We start from the raw sequence: 17,937 nt of genomic DNA on the forward strand, positions 1-17,937 counted from the left end.
GACAGAAGTTTTTTTGTTTTTTTTTCTAACCTATGGTTCTCTAACCATAAATGCTACTGTAATTTGCCCCCTGACTAAGCATTTAAAGAATTTAGTAGAAGCATTTAAATAATCCCATGAATGCACTTAAAGAATGCAGAATCGAATCGTTATAATCGAATCGAATCGAATTTAATTGTGAATCGAATCTAATTGAATCGTTCTAAATTTGCAAAAATCGTTCTTGAATCGAATCGAAAACCTATTAATCGTAATCGAATCGAATCGCTGCCTTGCCAAAGATTCACAGCCCTAGAAGTCACATAAATCACTGTTTACCCAACTCACTTATATTACACTGCTCATTTATATCACATTCCTCACTTACATTACACTGCTTACTTAAATTACTCACTTATATTATACTGCTCCCTAATATCCATATGCATCTTTGCTCTTTAGTGTTTTTTTCACCTTCTCCGAGAGATGATGCATGTTCGTGACACCTGTCGTTGTCCATGCGATGTCCGTCACGCACTCGCGATGGAACAAAATGCAGCAGTAAATTAGCAGAATAAAGCGTCAGCTACTTCGCAGCCTATTAGCCTTTTTCTCCGCTCATACCACATCCTCGAAAATCCTTGTTTATACAACGTTCTGCCCTTTGTAGACACCTGTTTGATGTTTAAATTTGGTCTTGGTTGTCCTAATTCTTTAATTGCCAATTTATCCTTATTGCTACAATGAAGGAATGGTATTTCTTTCAATAACACGATAGTATTAATCTGCGCTGAGGTAACGTTCACCGTGATATCAATCAAGTTCAGCTGACAAAGGCATAGCTGTCCCCGTCTCTCGTTTTTTTTTTTTTTTTGTTCATAAAGATATTAAAGTAGTTTTCATTTTTTTCTTGCTGTTAAAATTCAAAATAGTTTTTAAATATTATTTGATATCACTGTTCCCATCAGTCGTTGCACAAGTTAAGGTTACGCACGATGACGAAAGCACGTTAGGGCGAGCCCTCCCGGAACTCATTGAGATTCCATTACAGTGCCTGCAGTTTGAAAAAAAAAATGATATTTGAATGGAAGTCTATGAGAGCAGATCATTTTGACTGAAATCATCCAAAAAGGGGCGGTAGTACACAAAACGCGACTCGGTGCTGATTGGACTATTTAGAGGCAGCACAAACAGTCTAAAATAGTGAATGCTAGCGTAACACTGTGGTTGAATGTAAAATAAATTAAAAAAATCCCTCCCTTTCCTTTGGTGGTGCGTAGCCCGATCGCCCTAATGGAGAAACCGCCACTGCCGCCCAATACCATAGAAACTGCAATATCTTCTGCTTGTTCTTAAAAGCTGAATAATTCTAAATAAACTGTTGCATGTCGATTCAGCGTGGTGTGTAAGACTCTCGCTCTCTCTCTTTGCATGTGTGAGATGTTATTTAGTAGCCCAGAGTGAAGATTTAGTCGCATATGCGAGTGATTCAATCGCAATGTAGAGGGTTGCAATAAGATAAAATAAGACTTGAATTTAAACAATAAGATAAATATGATAAACAATTAAGTCCTCCATATTTGAGCTGCTGCCTATCTTGAATTAGTTTTTTTAATAATAAATAAGCTTTGGGGCTGTGGTAAACTGATCCTTCACCAAGATGGGCAGCTTCATCCCAGAGCAGGAAGTGTAAATAGTAGCCAGTGGACTGACTGAGATCATTCCAGCAGATTCTCCATGCGTTTGTTGGAAGAGTGGTAACCGAATACTCCTATTTTACAAATGCAAATTAGGAGACTGACTTTGCAGGGTCAAGCACGATAACTAGAGCAGGGATTTTGAGTGGATGTTGGCAGGGATAAAGGCAGTGAAATCTGCTTTGCCAATTCACTATTACAATTTCAGCTGAGACTGCTCTTTTTTCTTTTTTTAATACAGCTATATTTTTCTCTTGGCAGTCTAATCAGATAATGAGGAGAATGAGAAAAAATCACAGCTGATATTATTTCCAGTTCATTATTAAAGCTGGAAATGGAAGGTTAAGTCAAGTGCATTTCATTGTGGGATACAGCATTGTACATTGTAAGCTTCCCTTTTTACTGCACAGTTTGGAGAAATATAGGAAGTCAACCATGTGTTCCATGCATACAGATCATTTGCATATACACATTATTGGTGTGTGCATCTCCATTGTGTCAAGCTGTTGTAACAGGGCCTGAATTTCATTTTGGAAAATGGTGGGGAATTTCCACCTTAGGTGAATGTTATGGGGGGTGGGGGGGGTTAGAAAAAAAATTTCTATATATATTCAAGTACAGAAATACTACAGAAATTGTATAATCTATTCAACTGTAAAATAAAACTGGATAGTTTTCATTGTATAAATAAACAGTAATGCAGTTTTATTTAGGCTGCTGTCTCTTTAAGAGCTCATGCGCGGATCTAATATACTATTACACCTGTGTTTCGTTTCCTAACTGTTTACATTCACTTAATATCCTATACACCAACTCAATTCTGTAGTTACACGTGTTCAGAGATGTGAGCCCATAGAAAACTGTTTCTTTGAGAGCTAACAAAAACTTTGAGTTCTCTTTCGCATCTCCTTTCACTTGAATAAAGTCACTTGATTCTTTCAGTCAGACCTTCATCTATCCTTCTTCTGTCCCAAACGTCTTCCACACTGAAATATTTGTGGTAATTTGCAGAATCGTTGGGAATGTGTTCAATTATGCGCAATACCTTCAACCCTCAAAAATTCAAGCCCTGTGTTAATAATGGCAGTTGTTTTATGAGCAATGTTAATAATCATAATCTGAGCTGGATTAAGCAGAGGTTGTGACATGCCAAACAGAGCACATTTGTCCCTTTTCTTTGTATTTTAGTGAGGATGACCTTTTCTTGACCTTTTCTTTTGAGGGCCATAACATTTGAATATTGCCTTAGTGGTTGTTAACACAATGCCCTCCCTATCCGTAGACGATAAGAGGCGAAACTTGCCTCTGTTTGGGCAGATAACAACCAAACACAGACTTGTGTTCCACGTCAACGGTGTTCCTCAGCGAGGGGAGCCTCTTGAGCTCTTACTGCTCGGCTGAGCTGAAACCAGAGCCACCCGCCTTCAGGCAGATGAGCTGACACTGGATAGTCTTGAGAGTCACGGACAGATTGACACCCTCCCTACTTCCACGAGATCAGGTGTCAGAGAAACGGCGATGCTTTCATTCTTAACCAGCCCTACCAAAGACAACAGATAGTCCAGCACCACATAGGTGTCCTATGTGTTAAGATTTCAGACTCTGTGTCTTCTATAACCCAACAGGTGTGATGTCCCACTCACTAAGAATAATGACTCCACTGGTCAAGGCACCTTGTTTTGTTGTATCATTTGACTGCAGAGTGCCTCGCTGATGGCAGATCATCAGATTACGCTCGTAGAGTTCACTGGAATATCATTCAAATACCTGCTTGCATTCTTATGGAGATGTGCTTGTACAGTGGAAATGCTGAGTAATGCATGAATGCACATGTGCAGCATGCTAAAATTCCTTCTTGTCTGCTGTGCACCTTAGTGGATAAAGACACCGGTCATGTTGAGATCAGATCAGGGTCATCCAGATTAAGTCGATATGTGAGTGCCATTGTGCTTGTGTTGACCTGGTAACAGAACAACAATGTTGAAGGTAGACTCTGCACTCTTAAATGAATAGTTACTCTGACACATGTGTTTCCTGGAGTCAATGCAGTTGACTTTTGCCAGTTTAACCTTACACTGCCATTCAAGTAAGGTTTTCAGGTGTTTTTTTTTTATATAGAAGTCTCTTCTGCTCACCTAAGTAGGCCTGTCGCAAAAATATATATTGACTTATTGTGCAATGTATGTCCATGACCTCAATAATTAAGAAATGCTTCTCCCAAAACGTTTAATCTGCAGATATGGTCTTATCGCATATGGACATCTGACTGCTAAGTATTGATTGTGTTTTTCAGCAATAAAGTGCACCCTTAATTTACAGAGAAAAGAAGGTCAGGGGAAAATCTGATGGAATACTCTCCATTACAAGTTACTTTGCACTTTTTGTTAGAAAATGTTTATTTACTATTTATTCAAGTTTTTTTAAGGTATCTAATATTTATTAATCTATTCTTAAAATTTCAAAGTTTGTTGTCGTTTGTAAGTGTGTAGGCCTTTTTGCATTATTATGCTGTTACATTGTGATTACGTATTCAGTGGCATAAAATGGCCTTTAAAATTACAATAATATCGTTTATCGCAATTGTTTCTGGGGCAATATAGCGCACAACAAAAAATTGTTATCGTGACAGGCCTACACCTGAGCTACATTTATTTGATCAGTTAATAGAGGTGCACTGATCCGATACTCAGTATCAGCATCGCTCCATTACTGACACTTTCTGGTGGATTCGGGGTATCGGTCAGACGAGGCCGATCCTAATCCGATATTGTGCGTTTACTATTCTGTGCTATTGTTAAGTCCCAAAAAAGGCACTAAAACATTGAAAAGCACCATAAAGTTTTCATCCACTGTATTTCATGTGATCTGAAGCTGTTCCATAGTTTAATGTGAGGTACAAATGTATACTTAAGTCATCAAATTCAAGTTCACATAAACTCGTCCACATAAACTGTCTGTCGTCCTCCATTCAGCATTCAGCATTACATTCGGTTACGACAATCGAGACAATAAAACTCGCTAAGATGATACAATGTTCCTATTAATATACTTTATCTGTAGATAAAGATCTGTGGTTTTGCATAAAAGGATGAGCACCATGAATTGTTCTTCCTGCACATTGTAACTGAAATCTACATTTTATAGTATATTAATTAATATATAAATATATTACTTGTTTTTCATGAATGTATTTTACAACAATACAAAGAGCAATGTTTAACATTTTAACAGATTCAGCCCTACACATACTTTTATTTGTACCCCACTAAATGTTTAGATTTTATACAATTGTGCATTAATGATTTTTCCAGAGTTACTTTTGCTACGGAATTATCCACTTACTTAGTTTATAGTAGTATTTTTTGTCATAAATTATGATTATATATTTATTCATTTGTTTAGTTTTTTACATTTTTTTAAGTGAAGTGAAAGTGACATTCAGCCAAGTATGGTGACCCATACTCAGAATTTGTGCTCTGCATTTAACCCATCCGAAGTGCACACACACAGAGCAGTGAACACACACACACACACACACACACACTGTGAGCACACACCCGGAGCAGACGAAGGTGTGTTTTTACTCTTACCTTTAAGTTCTATACGTGGTAGATTGTGTTTTACACACAAAAGAGTGATGATCAGGTCAATTCTACACTGCTTGGTAAACTGCGCTGGTATCGGATCGTTATCGGTATCAGCTGATACTCAATATTTCTGGTATCGGATCGGAATCGGTTGTGAAAAAGTGGTATCGAGCCAGCCCTAGTAAAAAAATGTATATTGTGAAATATTATTACAGTTTAAAGTAACTGTTTTCCATTTTTAATATATTTTAAAGTGTTTAAAGAGTTTATTCCTGTAATGCGCAGCTGAATTTTCGGCATCATTACTCCAGTCTTCAGTGTCACATGATCCTTCATGTGAAAAATGAAATCATTCTAATATGCTGATTTGCTGCTCAAGAATAGGGTTGGGAACGAGGACCGGTTCTTATTCAAAACTGGTTCTGTTTTTTCAAAGAACTGGAACTGTGTGCATTTTCTTAGTTTCGGTTCCGAAAACGGTTCTGGTGCAACACATGACCAAGCGCTGTGAGCAGCCTGTCGCCGGTGTAATGACGATTCCTGTAAAGGATGTCTCAAACCAAATAACAGAAACGCCGCCCCGCATTTTTAATTACTGAGCACATTGTTTCCAATGACACTAACTACACAGACTCGCCGCGTCGCATTGTTTCCCTCGACTGTACATGCACTCACACCTTTGATAACTGTGCAATTTATTTTGTCTGACTGCGCATGTACTGTCAGAGCGCAGCACCTGCTGCCACTTAATTACATTATATTTGTCCCATATTGTCATTAATATACATAATGACTTCAACTTGGACCACTAAAAATAAATAGACTCCCATTGTTATGCAAGTATGAGGGTTAGATTATTAAGTGCACAGGTCATTTCAAGAGTGATAAAGTGATAGAAAAGATTTATTTTCATGCATGTTAAAAATGTTTAAATGTTAAAAAATGTGGAAACCACTCATTGCATCACACCATCCCCTGGCTGCATTGTTATTTGTAATATAGGGGCTTTATGGAGTGTGTGTATACATGGTTGTAAGTATAACATATGTATATAATTTCATTAATTTAGGGAAATGAACAAGTGTCTCAGGCCTCAAGGGACTATTTGGCTAACCAGTGGCCGGATTCATGAAAATCTTCTTAAGAAATAAGTTTAGAAATTTCTTAAGATAAATTCCACGAAGTTCGTAAGAATGTTCTTAAGTGCAGTTCTTGAAATTTTTTTAATAAGTTCTCAAATATATTCTTAAGAACATCTTAATTTTTTTCTTAAGAAGAAAATAACAGCCATTATTTGAATGAATACATGACGCGCTGCTAAACTCACACGATTGTCTCCTTGCGCTTCCTGTAGATTACCCTAATAATCATAAGCACGCACCATAGACTGTATATTTTTGTCGCGACTTTGACTGGAGCTCAGCTTCACGTTTTTAATGCGGCCTGTTTTTGAAAAGTTACTTTTAAAACAGTCTGTCTCAAGCTGCAGCGATACGTTTCATTAATTTTGTGCTGTTTTTGCGCTCTCATCTGAGTGAACGCTTCCGGTATTTGAGTCCATGCTTCTACAGCAAATGCGTCCTGCGCATTCATATGCGCTGAATACTGCCAAAGATTATGTATTTATAAGATCAAATTAACGTTCAATTAAAGCTCCCTATCTGATTCATTTTAGAGTTGCTAATGAGTTTCGAAGTCAGCAAATAGCAGCTTCACACACAGGCTAATCATGACCGATCATGTTTACATTAACAGTCATCGCTGTCCCTTCAGAAAACTCACGCACATCCCTAGTCCTCCTGTGTATTATATGTAGCTGTTGTTGTAATTCTTAAATATAACAATTAATTTAAAATAACCCAATAAATTCATTAAATAATTATTATTGTTTGGGATTTAAGACAAGTCTGGGGCTGTCCTAAATTTAAGAAGTTGTTAACGATGATTTTTAGGAAGATTCTTTTCAAGAATTTTAATTCTTCTTAGGTTTTGTCTTTAGAACAATCTTAAGAAAAAAGATAAAAACATTCTTAAGAAGATTTTTTGGGGAATACAAAATATTCTTATCTTTTTTCTTAAGTTAGAAAATAAGAAGAAATTGGCAGTTAAGAAGAATTTTATTCTTAAGAATGTTTCGTGAATCTGGCCCCAGCTTATTCCTGCTTGAAAAGTAAAATGATTGATAATGTAAAAAACATCAACTTGGAAGCACATGCTGATTGATGGACTAGTATTACTCAGCATTACTTACTACCTTCCAGCAACACTGCATTCAATAAAGGTAAAATAGTAAAAAACATAATAATATTTCATTTAAATGGAATCAGAACCGGAAAATTTGTATACTGTAATAAATGTTGAATTTTGACATTGCCAACCTTTAAATTAAGTTGACAGTAAGTAATAAACAGTACTGAGCATTGAGTAGTTGAGTATTGTGCATTTTTCCTTACCACTATTTTTTTTATCATTGTTTAATGATTTTAATGGAACCTGAACCGGAATCGGAAAATTTCGAACAATTCCCAACCCTACTCAAGAAACATTTCTTGTCAATGCTGAAAACAGTTTAGCTGCTTCAAATTTTTGTAGAAACCATGATACGTTTTTTTTTCAGGATTATTTGTTGAATAGACAGTTCAAATAAACAGCATTTATTTATATGAATGCATATAATATATAATTACAATAATGTTATGTATTTAATATCTTAAGTGCCAGTTGAATTAATTTTAAAGCACTTTTGAACTATTTAATGCATCCTTGCTCTATAAAGGTATTCATTTAATAAAACAATCTTACTGACTTTTGAACAGTAGTGTACTTTTTATTTCTTTATTATTATAACATTAATTTTAAACTTTTTTGCACAATGTACAGCATAGCATTATGTATTTACATACATTCAGCAAAATGATTTTTATTATTACTATTTATTTTTGCCAAATTAAATGATTGAAGTAAATGTTATTTACACCTTTCATGCTTACATCAGAAGGACCTGATTAGTTTGTGTCATAAATCCATAATTCCATCTTTTCCTGTTCCCGACACAATCCAACCATGTTTGCAGGAAGCAGATTGCACTTGCTTGACTGACAGAAGTTAATCTGTATGCTCTTTATTCAAAACAGTCTTTTTTCTTCCTTACACCACTGTGTTTTATTATCACACTATTTAGTCCCATTTTAAGGATCCTACAGACACAAAGGATTTAATTCTCCATTAATGCCCAGAATGTTTTGCTTAACTGTGTAAGTGATACGTCAAACTCAATCTCTTGCCGTGTAAGTTTGAAGAGATCACACAGATTAAATATTATATCTCATCCCTGATTTTCATTATTAGAGTGTTAATGCCACTAGACAGCAGAAGGATGAAGTACCTGTATGATGTGGTTTTCTCTTTTTTTTTTGTTATGCAATAGTGGGTCAAATAGTTCTTCACTTTGTCAGGAGTGTTTAGGTTCAGCTTGACCCCACCTGTTGCCTGGAGTCGTGTCGTTTTTCGGGAAGAACACACAAACAAAGCAGGAGTGAACCACAGTCAGGGAAGATGCAAAGTAGCCTTTGTGTTTCGAGTGACACGGTCCTCTGCTTATCACTGTGCATCAGGGCATGAGTCTCTAAACCAGGAGATCAGGCCACTCTTGACCCATTTTATTTGTGCCAGTTTTGCTTTTTTAACCAGACTGCAGAATCACAAAGTTATGAACTGGCTCCGAGACGCCCTGCTTTTTTATTACTCCAATCCGCTAGTGTTTGCTTTCCCACTGATATCTCCACCTTTTGTGTAAAACGCCAGTAGCTTCTGTGGTAACGGATTAGTTCAGCCACAAATCAAAGTCAATGTGTGCTCATACCTTCATGCCATTAAAAGCATAAAAGCAGTCCATACAGTGTATGTTTTATATAACCAAGTTATGTCATCTTTGCCACCAGCAGAGCTCTGAATCACATTCAGATAGTCACTTGGTTTGACATCACTGATGCCAATTTCTGATGTTTCTTGGCTAAACGAGTGCAGACCATTTTGATAATGCGTAGTGGACAATACCACTGGTGAGGTGCAGCTGAACGAATGATTTTCCTTGTAATTTTAGTTGTTCCTCATAAAAGTATTTTGTATGGCTTTAGAAACAAGACTTCAGTATGCTTCTTTTTTTGTCCTTTTTAGAGCTACTAGAGCGTCACTGTGAACTGCTGTATTTAAAAGAGCTGTGTAAAAGATTATTCAGAAATACTCTTTTAAAGGCATGAATATAACAGCATTTGGGTTTGGCACAAATGTTGAAAATATTTAAAAATAGTTGCTATCCCTTTCCAATCTGTTTTGGGTCATTAAACTGAATAAATACAGTACTAAGCTGAACCATTTCCCTACTTTTTTATTTTAATGGATGTATAGTGTTCATGGAATAATAGGTGTTATTTTTTATACTCAGATTTATCTTTTAAACAATGTCACCTGCTCTGGTATCCACACCCCTCATGCTTGATTTGTGTAACAGTGAAAGCAGCAGGGGCTGCCAGTACCCTCACACACACACACACACACACACACACACACACCCTCAATGGTGCCACAAAGGAAGCTTTTTACCAGGACTTTCTGGTGTCCTTTAGTCTCTTGTGTCGTTTGAACTGTGCTTAGCAAGACTGGCCACAGTACAGCAGTCAACACACACACACCCCGTAAGCAGTCACATAAGCCTCAGTGTGCAGTGTGAGAATTAGTGCATAATAAGTTTTTTTTTAGTTTTTTTTTTTTGGACTGCACCAAATGAATCAAGAGTATCGAACTACAAGTATGAACGCACCCTTAAAGTATCATTTTATTTTTCCAACAAAGCTTAGCATCATGATCTGGCCGTTTCAGGAGCTACAGGAGATGAGACTAAAGCTGTGATATTTAAGGACATGTTTCAGCCAAATATTGAAATTTACTCACCTTTGTGTCATTCCAAATCCATAAGATTAAAATGAAGGATTTTTTTTAATAACACCTGAGAGAATTATTTTTTTTTGCCCCTCCATTGGAAGTCAATTTCACCAAAACTTTGACTTGATATTAACTTTGACCAATATTAATTTGCAAGTGATATTTTTGCTGAGGTCACCACTGGCGACTATAACAATTTACATGCAGAGCTTGTCCTTCTGACAAGTAAATCAATCATTAACTTGTCAGAGTCAAATTTTTTTTTTTTTGACTCTGACCAGTTAAAATGACTGAGCTCACCAAACACCCAAACAAAAGATATTTTCGACTTAAAGGAGTGCTGCTCACACCAATCTGCATAAGACATCAAATTTATAATTTCATTCAGAAATAGGCCTAATGCCGACACTAAATGTTTACAAACATTATAATGAACTGTAAACATAGCTAGGCTATTTTAGTTCCCCTCACTCCACAACAAATCCTTTCAATTAACGGTATTTAGAAAGAACAAGAATTAGAAATAGGCAGAAGTTAAAGCAATATAAACGATAGGGCGAAAACTAATTCATTTAGGCTAAAACAAAACTGAAACCAACGTTGGGTCTCTCATTTGACACAAAATCAAATATTTCCGTATTCACTATGTATTTGAATGCCAAATTATTATTTATTATGTAGCCTGATTCACTCGCATTCCAATATCCACGTAAAACAAAATGTTTGGCATAACATCATGCTGGTATGGTGATAACACTTAACAGCACAGATTTTGCTACATATTTAAACTGAGCAGTGTGTTTTTTTTCCCATATGTTTGACTGAATTGTGTATTTTATGTATTTTATTATGATAATGAACACACTTCATTGTCAAGGTTCCAAAGCATAACTGTTTGTGCACATGTGGCACCAGTGCAATCACTTCATTTTTTTTCCTTCTAACAGTGGGAGCAACTTCTCCATTTAGTCATAAAAAGTAGAAGCAACTTCTCCTTTAAGTCATAAAGATAATCGTAATTTTAAACGGTGTGCCTTTATTTTTGTACATTCACAATAAAAAGAAATCTTTGTGCGTAAAATAAACCTAAAGAAAAATAGGATGCCTCTTTCTGCCGTTTATTTCCTTTCGTGCAGCACAAAAATGAACCGAAACTGCGTTTTTCGTATAAAATATATTTCTCGTATAGGCCTATTTATTCGCTATATATAGCGTAGCTTTATTATGTTTTTCTCTGCTCGCAGAAGCGCCGCAGGTGCGTGATGGGATATGATGACCATGTGAATCCTCATTTTCTGTTGTTTGCTGCTTTTTGCCATGTAAAATAAATTTCTGGGAAACAAATGTTAGTATTTTTAACGGGTCACAGACACTTATCATTTTTTTATTTAATTCAATTTTAATTTACAATAATCTTGTCGGTTAACGGTTAATAAGCAGTTAATGAGCATCGGTTGTCGGTTAGGAAAAATAACTGAAATTAACATCCCTAGTCAAGATGTGATACAGTCCATTATACTGTAAATAAAGTAGATTTAATACGTTCATTGTGCGTTATAAATATTCATACTCTTAAACTTATAATCACGAATATACGTAAGTAGTATGATGTATTATAATTGTCGTTGTTATTATTTATGAGTTGATATATTATAAGTTTTTTTTTAATAATGCATTCATTAAGAATACTTATAATGTTCCCTTATAATGTATTATAAATACGGCTTCATAGAAAGTGTTACCAAAAAAAATCCTTATTGAGCTAAATAGTGAACTGTTTCTTTAAGGCACAGTCACAGATTGCTAGTATCTGGTGCGAGAAAACTTTTGAATAGAAACAGTTGGTTTATGGGCTTATTCACACCAGGTGAGAACATTTGCATGCCTTCAGCTCAGCATTTTATTTTTTCTTTAACAGCAAGCAGTGACACTGCAAAGAAAACCAATTGACAAATGTGATATGAGTTCAGAAATCTGCATCAACAGCATGTTTGAATTCATTTGTTAGAATCGTGTCCAGTAATCAGAAATGACTGGATAAGTCACAGAAAATTCATTGTTTAAAAGGTGTGAGAGCTCTGTTGGTATTGTCAATTGTTTATTGTGATCCATTACTATTAATAAATTAAATTAAATGGAAAAATCACTGAAATGCACAGCCTCATGTGACTTCTAGCTTTGGTAAATCAATCTCAAGTTATCCTCTCACAGGATCTGCTATCCCAGTACTCATTGCTTACTAAGAGCAGCTCTCATTCATGTAAATCCATCTAGAAACGGCGTGAGTCTTGATTCACTGCAGACACACCGGTTCTCTGTTTCATGCTCATTGTAGCTGGAATGTTTGCTGTTGTTGTCTTCGATAATACAGAAGCGTTGGATGATCTAATCTATTGTATCACAGAGTAACTGTCAACTGTAAAGCTCTGCTCATGTCACTGTTATGTCTCTGCAGTCATTGTGTGCATGCAGCTTTTGTTCTTAGCTGTGGAAGTTTCTGTGTCTGACTGTGCGGCACCTACAGCTGCTGTGATCAAAGTCTGATCAAAGTCCTCTCATTTACATCTACCACATTCAAATTCATACGGCTTGACCAGCAAAGCTCTAGCCTTTATGACTCAATATTATACTGAGCAGAGGTTTTAGCATTTGTCATTTAATCTTTTATACCTTTTCAATGATTCCCATTATCATGGTAGACCTAGACATCGAATGCTCTTGTTGTCTGATGTCATGCATCAATGTTTCTGGATCCAAGCGCTCTATCAGATGCCAAAATATGCTAATATACACTCAGGGTGAGCTTTAATACTGCGGACAAATCACAATCCTAAATTTTATATCCATACCAAACTGACTCATCTAAGCTTAGCTTAAATGCGTGAAATGAATAAATAGTGCTCATAAATGGCTGTAGTATTCTCAATTGATAGCGATAAAAGGCTAACGATTATTATCGTGAAACCATAGTTACATTTTTACCATGGTAATGAGTTGCTGTATGTGTGGTTTTATCTCCATTGGTTAAATGTAATAAAACTCAGTCAGAATAATTAAATTTCTCCATATAAAAATGAGGTTGTTACAGTTGTTTACAGATGTTACTCTTTTTAATAATGAACATAAATGTACATCTGCATCCTAACTCAAGCTGATAACTCAAGCTACAGTGAAATGTGCATTTCTAAGAGACAAAAATACATAATATTATTAATATTGCAGCCTGCGCTACAAACTGTGCTGAAGGTACTCTTCATCATGTTTCATTATTTGAAACAATATCACTAATTAGAACATGCAGATACTAAGAAATTATTTTTTCTATATTGACAATTATTTTGTTAAGGGAAAATGACTGGAGAAGTGTAAAGAATTCAGAAATGTGAAGCGTTTGTCATGTTCTTACCATAAAGAGTAGTCAACTTACTGATCTACTATTTAATCTTATTATTATTATTATTATTATGTTGGCTTAGCAACAAGCCAACATACTCTTATGCTATTTAAACTTCTTCTTCTTATTATTATTATTATTATTATTATTTTTCTGATCCTAAATTTCCAAACGTATCTCCTCCTAAGGCTTTAAAGCCACAAGCCCCAAACCCAGCAGACACCTAGATAGAAGGGTGCTTGTTGCTATATCTTTTCATAGTGATCAGACTTAAAGTTAATTTTTAAATTAATTTTTAAATGTAAAAATACATTACCAATAGACTTACATTGTCTGAGAAAAAATTGAGCCCCTACAGTTGCAATACCCGGGAGAGAAGGGAGCTCAGTCTTAGGTTTAGTTTCACTTTTAAATCGGTTAAACATACAAGTAAATAATACAATTTCCCTCAAACTAACAAGCTATACCAACATATCTGATTATTACAGGGGTCAGAGCTAATATCTGGAGAACAACTGCACTCAGCATGATGTTATATTAGATTAACTATATTAAATGAAATAAACCGACCAGTGGCGGCTCGTGGATTTTAAAATAGAGGAGGCGCACTAACGTTAACTGTATTGGTCTGGGGATCCCTGCCGATTGTTATTATTATTATTTGCTTAACCACTTTAAAATGGCTTTTTGGCATTTTTTAGTCAGAAACCGTAAAGAAAATATATTCAATATCGCTATTCATAATCATAAGTAGTTGGTAAATTATCAGCCCAGCCTCTCCGGGAGACGTTCAAACCATAGACTGTATAAAATCAGGTTCAAACTAATAGCACCTAATTTATCTATCTATGATGGTTGGTTGATTTTCCAGAAGGGAGGCTAGCCTCCTCTATGCTGTTACTTTTCTCAGCACTCCTCAGCGCTGAAAGTGAACACTCAATGCTGATTGGTTCCCCTGGCCTCCCCCTTCCCTTCTCTTTCACTTAGCGGTTGTAATTACATCAGCAGATTCGGCACATTCGCGATAGAAAAGCGGAGCTTTCATGTAATGGTATTACAACTGTGAAATTACAAACAAAAATATATACATTCTGAGACATGAACTGAAATAAATAGTGAATTTTATTAACATTAAATCTTCCTAATTTTCACCTCAAAATTTGGGGGAAACTGTGCCTACCCTGCCTCACCCGACGAGCCGCCACTGAAACCGACTAAATCATAGTATAGTGAACGCGGGAAAATCTAAATGCATACCCGCACTAGTCTAATCTAACGTACAAGACTTGTATATGCGTACATTATGGGTGTGTGTAAGACGTTATTAAACAAGCTAGGTAAACGCCTGTATAAAACAAGAGTAAACGTTATAATCGCTAACAGCGCAGACTACATCGGTGACAAAAGTAAATTGGTACGCAGTAATATTTTTGGACACGATTTATTAATGACTCGGCATCATCTATATTAAAGAGAAAATAATCACGTCATCCGATGTTTAATGTGAATAAAGAAAGCTTGACTTATGGAGTTCCACAACTACTGAAACACATTGTTTTCTCGCACCAAACTTTTTTTGTTGTTGCTCCGTTTGCATTTGTATTGTTTTACTACTTACACAATTAGTTTAACTATTTATCATTATATTATTTACAATACACATATTTCAATTATATTTTAGGGGGGGACAACCCTCAGATAGGGGGGGTCCGGACCCCCCTGACCCCCCTGCGATTTCCGCCTATGCTCTGGCCAAAGAACCGAGAGAAAGACGAGAGAGAAATGAGCGCTGCATCAGCGAGCCCAGTTGTTACTAAGAGCTCAGAATAAAAGCATTTTTATATTTTTAAGAGCTTTCAAAAATAAAATATCACAGCGAATGCACACAATCCACCCATTAGAACACAACAAGAGCAGAATTCAGGTATTTTTGTTTTTCAGTAATGTGTGTTAACTTGAGAAATATGTTGTCAGTACTATTAAAATAAGATCAAATTGAATGGTATTGAGAAGATTATAGTTTTTGCATCATAACTATATTGGGCCTTATTGAAGTTTATTAAAAAAATAATGAATGTTTATTATTTTTTTATTTATGCACATAAATAAATTAGAAATATTACATGAGTTTGAATGAGTTTAAATTGATTAGAAATAGTTCATAGAAGCAAAGTTTGATTGAGTCTAATGGGATTTGGAGCTTGGCTCATCTGAACATCCTGTCAATTAAAGATTTTTATGATTTTAATATTAATTTTTAAGAAAACCGTAAGTCCAATCAGTTAGAAAAGATATAGCACACCTCATCTGTTCAAAGACTTGAAAATGCTTCATTTATGTGCATAAATAAAAAAAAGAATAAATATTCATAATTTTTTATAAACTTTCATAAAACCCAATATAGTAATTATGCAAAAATGATCATCTCCTAAATACCATTAAATTTGATCATATTTTAATAGTATTGCCAATATTTTTATCAAGTTATCACACATTACTGAAAAAGTGAAGAAGGGACACTATGATAGTTATCTATTTTCATGTTGTGCATATAATAGTACTCACAAAAGGACTCATAATTTACTTGAAAAGATACATGTCCATTGTGCAACTGCATCATCTATAAAAACCATTGTGCTTGGACCCCTTATGATCACCTTGATTTAATCTGCATTGTTTCAGTTATCTTGTGTGTCGTTGCCCACAACGCGATGGTGACAGGACTGTGAAATAGCAAACACGAGAAAAATAGACATGACTTATTTCGCATCCAGCTAGACAATCCTGTCGTAGCTGTTATCATAGCCTAGGCTTTTTATTAGAAAAGAAAACAGCAAGGGACTATGGAAAAAAATGTTACAGGTGTATTTTTATTATATTTTTTTTATTTTTTTTTTTGCAGCGGGGCAGCTCAAGAATGTTGGGCACACAAGTACTGTGGCCCTTTTGCCCCATGGCCAAGCCAGCATCAAAGTTAGTTCACTAACTTTTAATTCTAGTTATTAAGTTGGCTTGAAAAAGCCAACTTACTGATCTACTATTTAATCTTATTATTATTCTTCTGAGCCAAATTTTAAACCCTATCTCCTCCTAGAGCTTTCAAGCTAGAACCACCAAACTCGGGTCAGACCTTCAGACTGGTCTGACTCGGGTTGCTATATCTTTTCTAACTGATCCGGCTTATGGTTTTCGTAAACCAGACTACCAAAACCACCTTAAATCCCATAGACTTTCATTGAGGGGGTACAAACTTTTACAAAATAAGACTTATAATGTATTTAAGCTATCTACTACCATAGCAAACCTTAAAAACTCTCTACTGAGAATACAGCTAAAACCAGCCCAAGATGATCAGTTGTTTTGGCTAGTCTCCCAAGCTGGTTTTTAAGTGGTTTTGACCACTCTCACGCTGGTCTTAGCTGGGTTTTAGCTGGTTTTTACTGAATCCACTGATTTTAGCTGGTTTTGGCAGGATTAGCATAGAAACATGCTAACAACATGCTAGTTACTCACTAATCAGGCTAGAAACATGCCTTTAACATGGTTCTAAAGTGGTTTTGGCCAATGTCATGCTGGCCTTATGTGGTCTTAGCTGGTTTTAGCTGGTTTTCTTTACTGAATAAACTGGTTTTAGCTGGTTTAGTATAGAAGAATGTTAATAGCATGCTAGTTACTTGTTAATCAGACTAGAAACATACTTCTAACATGGTTTAAAGTGGTTTTGGCCACTGTCACCCTGGCCTTAGCTGGTCTTAGCTGGTTTTCTTTACTTAATCAACTGGTTTTAGCTAGATTATCATAGAAACATGTTAACAACATGTTAGTAACTTGATAATCAGGTTAGAAACATGCTTTTAACATGGTTTTAAAGAAGTTTTGGCCACTGTCACACTGGTCTTAGCTGGTTTCTATCTGAATCAACTGGCTTTACCTGGATTAGCATTGAAACATGCTAGTCACTTTACTACTCATGCTAACAACATGGTAATAACATGCTAGTCACTTGCTAGTCATGCTAGCAACATGCTAGAGACATGCTAGTCATGCTAGCAACTAGTGATGCACCGAAATGAAAATTCTGCGCCGAAACCGGAACCGAAAATTTAGGATGCACTTGGCCGTAAACCGAAACTGAAGCCGAAAATGGCTTCTTTTAAAAACGTATATATATATTGCTTGGATTTAATGGATCTGAATTGAAAAATCACAATATAATAATCAAACTTTTATTAACAGTTACATAACAAAACATAAAATATTTTTAACAATAAATATAAATAATAATTATTCTTCAAGTTTTATGTTCCATTAAAAATTGTGCAAAAAAATCCACAATTTT

General features: G+C 35.6%; 1 protein-coding gene and 1 long non-coding RNA gene across 2 annotated transcripts in view; one reads left to right on the forward strand and one right to left on the reverse strand.

The window, feature by feature from the left end:
• The window catches only part of LOC132148850 (uncharacterized), a 299,074-nt gene extending 298,233 nt beyond the window's left edge, over window positions 1-841 (reverse strand). Inside the window, exon 1 of the long non-coding RNA XR_009434970.1 lies at window positions 339-841. This is a non-coding gene — a long non-coding RNA (uncharacterized LOC132148850). The remainder of the gene's footprint in view (window positions 1-338) is intronic.
• The window catches only part of LOC132148849 (brain-specific angiogenesis inhibitor 1-associated protein 2-like protein 1), a 63,052-nt gene that overhangs the window by 12,584 nt on the left and 32,531 nt on the right, over window positions 1-17,937 (forward strand). The window lies entirely within an intron of this gene.

Source organism: Carassius carassius, chromosome 9 (assembly GCF_963082965.1).
Source record: "Carassius carassius chromosome 9, fCarCar2.1, whole genome shotgun sequence".
In the NCBI taxonomy this organism is placed as follows: Eukaryota; Metazoa; Chordata; class Actinopteri; order Cypriniformes; family Cyprinidae; genus Carassius; species Carassius carassius.